We start from the raw sequence: 11,961 nt of genomic DNA, 5'->3' as shown, positions 1-11,961 counted from the left end.
GCACTCCACAGTGGACACTTGGCTGTCCGCTGCTTGTTTACTTTGGCAGAAATCCAGAACAGCATTTGCTGAGCAAAATCTTTGAAGATATTTGTACGAGAACAATGTCTCCAAGCCATTAATAAAGTCAAGCCCTATCTGCCCTCCTCACATACAAGTCCTTATCTCGGGGAATTAGTAGCGTGTTCGGGAATGTGTAGGGGCCACTTTCTCCAAGTGCCACACAAACAGACCATTCAATAGGAAGGCCCCTGACTGATGTGCACTTCATTGCTGTCTTTGTCAGAAGAAGCTGAGATCTCGGAGATATTCACTCGGAGACTCCAGGGACAATTTGTATCTCTCACCCCACCCATGCCATGCATCACACAAACAGGCATGCGATGGAAATAAAGAAGCCTCTGCTGTTTATTTATCTTCCACCTACCGAGAAGGAAAACGATCTAACATGAGCTGCGCGGATTGCACGATTGCTCGAAACTGAATGAACCATCCCAAGCCCAGAAGCTCTGGGAACAAACAGATATGGAAATGAAAGACCAGGGGGGTCACGAGAAGTTCGAAAAGCTGCGATTAAATCCCTGGTTCTCCACAACAGGACATGACACACAGTCACGTCAGACCCCACAAAGACCAGCGTGAGGACGACTGTATCTCCGCATCGGACTGTCACTCGGTCGGACACACAAACGGCTATTGCAACAGTGGCGGAATTCTTTGGCTGCCCGAGTTTTCATATGCAAATAAGGGTTTAGATACGCTATGCAACACAGACCTTCCCGTTCTTAGACTTTTGTTCCTGTTTCATTCTTTCCGAGAGAGGATGGGAGGCAGTGCAGCTTGGCCTCGCCGCTAAATACAGTTATTCAAATTCCCCTCATTCTGAGTCTGCCTTTCATTACGGCTCTCCCAGCCCGGAGAAAAATATCACTCTCACCAGGAACCACATCAGGTAGCCAGCCGTCCACTTCATGATTTGTGTCTGATAGGAGACTAATCCTCGCAATCCCATCGGAGAGATTAAAGACAAAAAAAAAAACTAATAAATCCGCCCAATTTACTATTGGAATTGAAAAAGTAAAGGATGCAAACTGGACAAAATCCCCCCGCAGCTGATGGGAAGCAGTGCTGTGGTGGACTTTTTCATCTTTAAAGGGCTGTTTAGCAATCAGAATCAGAATCAGAAAGAGCTTTATTGTCAGGTATGTTCACACATACGAGGAATTTGTTTTCATGACAGAGCTTCTACAGTGCAACTGTAATCTGTAATCGATGTGTAGGAAGAGTTCAGATGCAAAAGTTAAAGTGAAATAATTGAACATACATCAAAATGCATATCTTAGAAGAACGTTTCCGATGGCATGAAAAGGCTTTTGCATCTGAACTCTATATCATGTGGAGTTTCTTTAATTTAATACTTGATATACTTTATTTAGAGGCCAATAACTTGGCACAAAGAATTAGTGCAAAAACACATTTCCTAATTCCATAATGAATGATTATTTAGCTCCTAAAATAATAAAATGTTTATTTTTACTACCATTCAATGTGCAGAACTCCTTGTTGAACTTTGTTTTTTGAGATTACAGACGAAAGGATTTATCTCCAATTTTTTTTAGAATTAATTCAACACTGAAATTAAAGTAAACTACAAAAAAAGTTAAAAGGTTATTAAAACTATTATAGAATCTGTGATAACTGGATTTATAATTTCTTATACTTGCCAGTGTTGCATGTTAACTGTCCATTTCTGATTTAATTCCTTACATCGCTGGTTGCTTGGATTTCTCACCAGAAATGCTTCTGTTTTCCCTTTTCATTTATAAAATGTCAACTAAACCAAACATTTCTATGAAATAAACGACGTATCAAGCACCCCCCCGACTACTTATACTAAAGAAAAGCGCAAACCTTGTTAATTAACAAACTATTCCTGTCAAATCCTTCATCTCTGAGCAGAAAAGCGGCCGGTTGATTCGCAGCGCAGAAAACAGCCCCAAAAATCGCATCTCGCAGGTGCTTAATGCGCTACGCTTTGGAGAAGTTGCAACCAAACAGATATGTATGGAAGAAAGAAGAAGAAAAAACTCTAAACATGCCATCCCCTTCATCAGATACAGCACATTTAACACAGTGAAAGCCTGAATAACAGACGCACAATCGAGAGGGCGAGGACGAGTTGTGATGAATTGACGGGAGCGCATGGGAACCGCGTCTCCGACACAATAATGTCCACAAAAAAAAACTCCCATCCAGCAGAGCAGCACACACCTCCTCCGACATCCAGACGACATTAAAGAGCCTGCGAGCTTGGGCTTGACGGGGAGCTGTTTGAAAATCTCCAACTTCCAGGAGTTTGCAGACCGCAAAAGCCCGTCGCTCTTGTTCTGGCAGTAGGTTCAAAGCGCGCGGAGAGTCCCGCTCCGGTTCCCCGTCAATGCAGACTTTTTCCGACTCTTTCATGAGGCTTGAAAGCATTTGGGAAGTGCATAAAAAGCCAGGTATATCTCTGAACGAGCATGCAAACGTATCTCCCAACTAAAACCTCTAAAAGAGTTAAGAAAGCATCATCTAAAGTTCCTTACCTTGCTGTTTTGAGGTAAAATCCCTCCAGAGTGAAAGTGTCCTCACTGAAGTGATAAATCTAGATCTGCTGTTCGTGTCGTCTCAAAACTTGTGCGAGATGGAGTTTGTTGGGGAAGTTCTGCTAGATTCCTTCAGACTCGCGGAGTTTGCCTCGTCCTGAAGTTGGTGTGTGTGTTGTTAGAGTGTATCCTGAGTGTTTGTCCTGCTGTTCTCCTCTGTAGAGACTGAGAAGCAGTGAGATTCAGACTGCTGTGAAGTGTCTCTCTCTGAAGACCAGCCCACTCATCTGACACACGCGCGCGCGCGCACAGTCCTGCACGAGTCCACAGTCAACACGATGAATCCTTACTGTGGCAAATGCTCGCCATTCATCCTAAAAGAAAGTTTTGATATAAAACTATCTAGATTTAAATCAACTATTATTGTAATTGCGGAAAAATAACTGATTAAATTAATCCAAATCTCAAATTTATACATCCAGATAGTGATAACTTTAAATCCATATATCAGAAAAGTAGTTGTAAAACCTTAATTATGATAATATAATATGGTATAATACAGTCAAAAATGTAACTAAATAGTTATGCAGAAAGTTAAAATATTTTAGGACTAAATGTATAGTTTAAAATGCAGATATGATTAAAAAACTGAAGATTTGTAAACAAATTGCTTTCAGAAATTTGACAGTAAATTTTACACATAACAACAAATTAGAGGCTAGTAAGAAATTACATTGACATATTATGTAAAGTAACATTTGAAGTAAAAAAAGAATATATATATATATAGTATATATGCACACACACACACACACACACACACACACACACACACACACACACTAGGCAGATGTTATGTGAATGTGCTAAAAATGGTGAATAAAAATTCAATGTATTTTATTAAAAATATGGCAAAAGTTGTGACGATTTTCCGTCTATTTGAAATATCTAGTTGTTTATTAATATGTTTATATATTTATTAACAAATTTAACTATATATATATATATATATATATATATATATATATATATATATATATATATATATATATATATATATAGGAATATGTTTACAAACACAATCCTAAATGCAAGAAGAGACTGATTTTTAGATCTGAAAGCATGTTCGTAAAAAAATAGCTAACTGATAATAATTGTATATAGATTTTGCAGATGAAAATGTCACAAAAATTCATAGCAAAATGGTTATGCGAAATTACACAAGTGATGTGATCTGAATAAACCCACAGCCTCAAAGTTAAGAAAACAACAGTGTACATAATTATAAAAATTCAGTTGAGTAACCTTAAAAGTTTCAAGTTACAATGGGTTTCCTCCCTTTTTTAAGTCAACTAATTAGTTTTTACAGTGTAGGCAGTGCGTCTGAAACCCTAGTGAGTGTCCTTACTAGACAGCATTTGTGAGAATCGTGTATCTAATATAATTATACCTTAAACCAAAGAAAGACATCAGTATCCATCAATAATGTACTGAACTCTTATTTTGGATTTATTAAAGGGATAGTTCACTCATTGACTTACCTTCACGTGGTTATAAACCTGAATGAGTTTCTTTATTCTGTTGAACATCCTGTAAAGTAAACATTGAAACAAATATATGTCAAAGTCAAAAGTTGCAGGTTTCCAACATACTTCAAAATGTCTTATTTTGTGTTCAACAGAGGAAAGAAAGTCAGCTTTGGAGCAACTGAATGATGACACAGCATTCATTTCTGTGTCAATTAAACTATCCCTTTAAATAACACACTATTTATTGTGTAACTTCAGGCCAAGTATTTATGCTTGACCACTGTACCTCCGTATTCAACACCTGAACTCTTTTTTGATTGTAATTTAATAATGTGCCCGATTTATAAAGTTGTTTTGGAATGTAAATATTGTAAAAAGCGCTACCCTGCAAAACAAAATTGCTTTTCTTTCTTGTTTTGATTATTTAGCTTAATCCATTGACAGATTAGTTTAGCTTGTTTTGAGGGAAAACTCACTTAATTTGACATTATTTCTGAAAACAAGACAGTATTGTCAATAATGCTTCTTGATTTAAGAATTTGTTAAATATTTGGTTAAAAATCATTTTTTACAGTGTATACAAAGATAATTAAAATGAATAATGTTCATTTATTTTGTCCATTTAGATGGTTTTACTAGTTAGAAGGTCCTTTTGTTTGCCGCTTTGGCCTTTCCCCACCTGAAGCCTATTTTGCTTTCAATTTTTGCCAAATTATTGTTTTGTGAATCTTGCATTTTCACACTTGTCTGTTATTAAAGGGATATTTCACCCAAAACTGAAAATGTACTCACTAATTGTCATCCTTTTTATTCCAAAGGGTTACTGCAGGTTTCACAGAGTTAAATTTAAGACTTTTAAAGACATTTTTAAGACAATTATGAATGGAATTAGACCCATAAAGGGCTAAAGGCTAAGGAATTTTTCAAATGGCCCAGATGGAAAAGATTTTTATTTGCCCTATCTAAAAAAGATAATTATTTAATACATTTAATAATGCAATAATACATTAATAAATAATAAAAAATGAAATATTTTAGATTTCATTTCTTAGCTAAATATTTTAAATATTGTGTACAATCAAGCAAGCTCTACTTGTATCCACACACTTTTTTCCAACATAAACTTTCTTTAAAATAAAAAGAAAACTGAACAAATGCTTTAAAAACTATAATAAACTAAAGGTATGCACAACAGTCAGTGTCTTCAGCAGTAAACACATGGAGAACTTTTAAACAAATGTTATTGTATGGAAAATAATTAACCATTATGATAAATAGAGCTAAAAATTTCCTTTTTAAATAAATAGTTTAAAGTTTTAGTGAAGTTTCATAAACCAATTTCTAGAGGAGCACGTGATATGATTGAGCACGTCTGGCCGCTCATCTGTAATCAGTAATAATCCAATCAGAGTGATCCTAGTCTACTATAAATGGATCATTTTCTCCCTACTGCTCTATCTTCGTTTGGAAGAATCCCCCCTTCCACCCCATCTCCTCCTTTTCCTCCCTTTTCTAAAGGGGGAGCTCTCAAGACCTACCTGATCTCGGATCTCCTGATATGCTTATCGACATCGCTCAAATATCTCCGAGCTCAGGGTTCTCTCCCGGGACACCATGCCAAACCTGCTTTAAACGCCAAGCATATCTAAGTGGGAACTCTTGAATTGAGATGATTGTTGTTAATCGTATGGGTTTTGGCCAGATTTGGTAGTAATACATGAACAAAGGAAAATTAAGACCTGTTTAAAAAAGATTTAAGACCTACAACACAATATTTCAGTAAATTTAAGAGTTTTTAAGGCCTAAAATTTGATTTTTTTTAAGACTGCTGAACACAGCAGAAGATATTTTGAGGAAACCTGAAAACCTGTAACCATTGTCTTCCACAGGAAAAACAAATACTATTTCAAAGTCAGTGGTTACAGGTTTTTGACTTTTTTCTTAATATCTCCTTTTCTGTTCAGCAGAAGAAACAAACTCAAAGGTTTAAAACAAGTAAAGGCTGATGTAAGTGATGACAGAATTTAAATTTTGGGGTGAACAATCCCTTAAAGAGCATGGCACTGGCACACACTCACCCCAACCAATTTCTATACGTTTTCATTAGTGTGCTCTCTTACTCTACTATCGCCTAACATCAGGGATGTAACACTCTGGAACTCTGTCTGTTTAGTAGTGCTCATTTATCCTTTTGAGAAGTTGATTAAATGTGTCTCATTGATTAAACCCTGACCAAGTAAATGTCTGATGCGTGAAGAGATGATACCCACCCTTAGACATAAAGTTGGTTTTATATTCACACATTCAGACTTTCTCCTCAATATAATATTAGAAACGCACTCTTTGCAAATTCTAAATTGAGAAAGTCAAAGTACAACACTGATCACAGTCAAATAAATAGTGCTAATGTTGTTTTGAAGTCGTATTTACATGCGATTTCAGACTGAAAATTCAAAGTACCATGTTAAACAATACAGGGAGCGTATCACAAGTTGTCAGTGAACAAATGTGCAAATATAAGACCAACTTCACCTCAACACAAGGTGACAAGGACAACACAAACACATTTCACTGAACATACACATAGAAATCGCCATTTTGGACTGACCTGTTGTATAACTGCAGGTTAACCATGTAATTGAGGTAAAGTTAGTTTTATATTTCGCACATTCAGACTTTCTCCTTAATAATATAATTTCAGAAAGTAGTGAAATTGCAGCCCATGACTATCAAAGTACAACACTGCTTGCAGTCAGTCGAATAGAGCTAGTTTTGTTTTGAAGTCATAGGCCTACTTTATATGCTATTTCAGGCCGAATATTCAAAGCAGTGTGGTAAACAATAGGAGCGTGTCACAAGTTGTCCCTAAACAAATGTGCGAATATGAAAACAACTTTACCTCAAGACAAGGTGACAAGGACAACACAAACCCTTGATACACTCTAACTGCATGTTAACTATGTTACTGAGGTAAAGTTGGATTTATATTTTGCTAATTTTCTTTCTCATTAATAATATACTAAAAAAAAGTATTATTTTCAAATTTTAAACATAGTGAAATCATATTATCAGCCAATAACTATCAAAGTACAGGGTCTTCACAGTCAAATAAACAGTGCTAATGTTGTTTTCTAGTCATAGGGTACTTAAATGCTATTTCAGACCAAATATTCAAAGTGGTAAACAATATACGGACCATGTCACTGAACGAATGTGTGAATATAAAACCAACTTTAACGTTACCTCAATACTTCGAGGACAACACAAACACTAAATACACAAATAAATCTTACTGAACATGTATTAGACTGCCATTTTGGAATGACAGTTGCTACAATTGCTGGTTAACCATGTTAATTTACGGTCTAAACCTATACACCATTCCCTAACCATTCTAATTTTGACTGTAATGTAATAATTGTAAAGCTGCTTTCTATTTCAGACAAAATATTCAAAGTAGTGTGGTAAACAATAGCGAGCGTGTCTCAGGTTGTTACTGAATGAATGTGCGAATATAAAATCAACTTTACCTCAACACAAGGTGACAACCCTACTGAATAAACAAGCTTAAACCAGCCTAAGTTGGTTGGCTGGTTTTAGCTGGTCAACCAGGCTGGTTTTAGAGGGGTTTTGGCTAATTCCAGCCTGGTCTTTGCTGGTCAGGCGGGGAGATGACCAGCTAAAATCAGCTATGTCCAGCTTAAGCCAGGCTGGTTTTAGCTGGTCATTTTCCAGCATGATCAGCTAAGATCAGGCTGGAAATGGCTGGAAACCAGCCTGGAAATGGCCAAAACCCCTCTAAAACCAGGCTGGTCAACCAGCTAAGACCAGCCAACCAGCCTAAGCTGGTTTAAGCTGTTTTTTTTCAGTAGGGAAGAACAACACAAACACTAAATACTCTATTGTATAACTGCTGGTTGTCTATGTCATTAAGGTAAAGTTGGTTTTATATTTTGCAATTTTTCTCCTTTCTTCTTAACAATAAAAGTATTATTTGCAAATTCTAAATAGTGAAATAGTTAGCAGCCGATGACTATCAAAGTGGGCTACAGCTTGTTCACGGTCAAATAAATATAGTGGTAATGTTTTCATTCTGATAATTCAGACTGATATTCAAAGTAGTTTGATAAACAATATTATTCCTATAGGGACACAAGTTGTCACTGAACGAATGTGTGAATATAAAACTCAATACTTCGAGGACAACTCAAACACAATACACAAATAAACCTTAAACATGTATTGGCCATCGCCGTTTTGGAACAACAGTTATTAACCTATTGCAGGTTAACCATTTAATGTCTAAACCTATACACCATTCCTTAACATTTCTAATTTCGACTATAATGTAATATTAATAATAATAACCTTTTGTAAAGCTACTTTATAATCAACAATTCATGTGAAAAGTGCTAGCTGTAGGCTAATAAACTTGATTTGAGATGTTAGCCGTCACATGACTGAGGTTTACTCCATCAGATGAGCAGAGTCTCACGATGTTTCCCGTCCTTCTCTTTGTGCTCTCGGTGTTTGCGTACTTGAATAGCTTGTGATCTCCAACACACACGCAATTGTTGGCTTTGTTTGCGGAGCGCAGGCCTAGTTTGTTGCCTTTTTGTTGGTGTGTGTGTTTACAGCGGGCCATTGATTCTGTGCTCCGGGTCTCCGCATCTTCTGAAGGTGTGAAGGGCAGCTTTTAACCAGGGGAAGTAAATATTTATGAAAGATAACAACAGCAGCTTGAGTAAACGCTATGGGTGATGAATGGTCCTTTATGACTCAATGAGGTTCTGACGGCTTAAGTCCGAGAGCATTAAACCGGCCGATGAATGTGATTGGATTATTAGCTTAATCAATTATTATTTTTTGAACATTCTCATTTGATCCTGTTTTCATTGGTAGTGTTTGTCATTCGGCAGTGAAGAGTGTGTGTGAGAGCTGTGCGTTTTATCCAGCAGGGCAGTGTAGTAAGTTTAAGTGCAATGTCGCCATCTAGTGGCTCTGCTCCCACACACTTAAATAAAAAAGACTGCTGCGTGTAAGTAATTAGTTTAAAAAATGAGTTGAAATAACACAATTCTAAAGGTTTTTTAGGACAACTTAATTGTTTTATGTTCAACCCACTTACATTTGTAACATAAGTTAACTTAAGTTTGTTTTGGGACAACATGAAGCAATTGTGTGGGACCCAGCATTTTTACAGCCCTACTGAAAAGACCAGCTTGAACCAGCCTAGGCTGGTTGGCTGGTTTTAGCTAGTTGACCAGCCTGGTTTTAGAGGGGTTTTGGCCATTTCCAGGCTGGTTTCCAGTTATTTCCAGCCTGGTCATAGCTGGTCAGGCTGGAAAATGACCAGCTAAAACCAGCTTGACCAGCCTAGCCAGGCTGGGAGCCCAGCCAAAACCAGCTATGTCCAGCTTAAACCAGGCAGGTCAAGCTGGTTTTAGCTGGATTTTGCTGGTCATTTTGCTGGACCAGCTAAGACCAGGCTGGAAATGGCTGGAAGCCAGCCTGGAAATGGCTTAAACCCCTCTAAAATCAGGCTTGTCAACCAGCCAAAGCCAGCCAACCAGCCTAGGCTGGTTTAAGCTGGATTTTTCAGCAGGGAGTGCATCAAACCCAAAATACTACAGTAATTTGCAGTAAATTTTGTGGATTATTATTAATTTATGCTGTTGAATTGCATTTTGGGACCTTGATCTTTCTTCCAGCTTCTTTTGATGTTGAAATGTTTGGGGAAAAAAACTTTAGCTGCTTGTTCTAGCTACTTATTTTAAATTAAGTTCAAACAACACAATACTTTTTTTCTGTGACAACTTGATTGTTTTATATTGAATCCACTTAAAATAAATAAAAAAAACAGCAACAATTATGTTAACATATTGTTTTGGGACAACATAAAGCAATTGTGTGGAATGGAGTTACTTGTTAACAAAAGTTTGGCAGCGGGACCACGTCTCACTTTGCATCCTTAACCAATCACCTCCTACTCCCTAAAATTTATTTAAGGCAGACCAGCCTCCAGCACTGTTCTTCTCATTCTCTCGAACCCACTCTCCCTCCATTTCCTTGCTTTCCATTAACAATCCTTATAACCTTATCTTCCCTCCTAGGTTGAATCGGGGGGGATCCTAATTACTCTACCATAATACTACAGAGACAGTACCCTCACTCTGAGTCTCTGGGCATCATCGTAGGATGGCCGATCAACCTACCTGTTCACTATTTATCCTCTTACTTCCTTTCCCCTTCATCCCACTGTTCCCTTACCATCCCCTTTTCATCCTTACAATAAAGTCTTGCTCGTGGCCCATGCTGGTGATTTTTTTACTGTGCATTAAACCCAAAATACTACAGTATTTTATAGTAAATTACATGGAGCCTTGTTAATTTATGCTGTTGAATTGCATTATGGGACCTTGATCTTTCTTCCACCAACTTTTGATGATGAAACGTCTGAAAAGGGTGACTTTTATTGACATGTTTAATAGTTTGAAATGACATGTTGCCTGTATTGTTTGTAATTACAGTACAAAACCTAAAACATCAGTGTTTTCTGTTATCTTAATGATATTCGATTGCTGCACGATATTCGATTAAACTGACATAAACATCAAGTTAAACCTCTCTTGTTGAATCTAATTCAAATTACATGCCATTTCAACTTACATTAATCCAACATAAATATCAAGTTTAATCTCACGTTAAAGGTGGAAAATGATAAGCACCTTTAATTCTTTAGTTATGTGAGGTTTTACTCGATGATTATGTTAGTCTAATGTAAATTGAAATGGCATGTAATTTTAATTTGGCTCAAAATAAATGAATAATATATAATTCATTTAAGCATTCAAATTGCAGTGTCCAGCATGTTTTACAAACTACCTAAAAAGCCATATACACTTACCGGCCACTTTATTAGGTACACCTAGTACCGGGTTGGACCCCCTTTTGCCTTCAGAACTGCCTTAATCCTTCATGGTATAGATTAAACAAGGAACTGGAACAATTCCCCTGAGATCTTGCTCCATATTGACATGATAGCATCACGCAGTTGCTGCAGATTTGTCGGCTGCACATCCATGATGCCAATCTCCTGTTCCACCACATCCCAAAGGTTCTCTATTGGATTGAGATATGGTGACTGTGGAGGCCATTTGAGTACAGTGAACTCATTGTCATGTTCAAGAAACCAGTCTGAGATGATTCAAGCTTTATGACATGGTGTGTTATCCTGCTGGAAGTAGCCATCAGAAGATAAAGACACTGTGGTCATAAAGGGATGGACATGGTCAGCTACAATACTCAGGTAGGCTGTGGTGTTTACATGTTGCTCAATTGGTACTAATGAGCCCAGAGTGTGCCAAGAAATATCCCCCACACCATTACACCACCAACACCAGCCTGAACCGCTGATACAAGACAGGATGGATCCATGCTTTCATGTTGTTGAGGCCAAATTCTGACCCGACCATCCGAATGTGGCAGCAGAAATGGAGACTCTTCAGACCAGGCAACGTTTCTCCAATCTTCTATTGTCCAGTTTTGGTGAGCCTGTGTGAATTGTAGCCTCAGTTTCCTGTTCTTAGCTGACAGGAGCGGCACCCGGTGTGGTCTTCTGCTGCTGTAGCCCATCCGCCTCAAGGTTGGACGTGTTGTGTGTTCAGAGATGCTCTTCTGCAGACCTCGGTTGTAACGAGTGCTTATTTGAGTTACTGTTGCCTTTCTATCAGCTGGAACCAGTCTGGCCATTCTCCTCTGACCTCTGGCATCAACAAGGCATTTGCGCCCACAGAACTGCCGCTCACTGGATATTTCCTCTTTGTCGGACCATTCTTTGTAAACCC

The 11,961-nt window shown here is 37.6% G+C and overlaps 1 protein-coding gene across 1 annotated transcript in view; it reads right to left on the bottom strand.

Annotated features, from left to right (window-relative positions):
• Positions 1–2,825, bottom strand: part of ndnf (neuron-derived neurotrophic factor) — a 34,251-nt gene extending 31,426 nt beyond the window's left edge. Inside the window, exon 1 of the mRNA XM_056449561.1 lies at positions 2,586–2,825. The gene's annotated coding sequence lies outside the window, so the exon portion shown is untranslated. The remainder of the gene's footprint in view (positions 1–2,585) is intronic.
• Positions 2,826–11,961: the final 9,136 nt, after the last annotated feature.

The sequence above is a fragment of the Danio aesculapii genome, chromosome 23, assembly GCF_903798145.1.
Source record: "Danio aesculapii chromosome 23, fDanAes4.1, whole genome shotgun sequence".
In the NCBI taxonomy this organism is placed as follows: Eukaryota; Metazoa; Chordata; class Actinopteri; order Cypriniformes; family Danionidae; genus Danio; species Danio aesculapii.
Note: the sequence above shows the minus strand (reverse complement) of the source record. Positions and strands in the feature narration are given on the sequence as shown.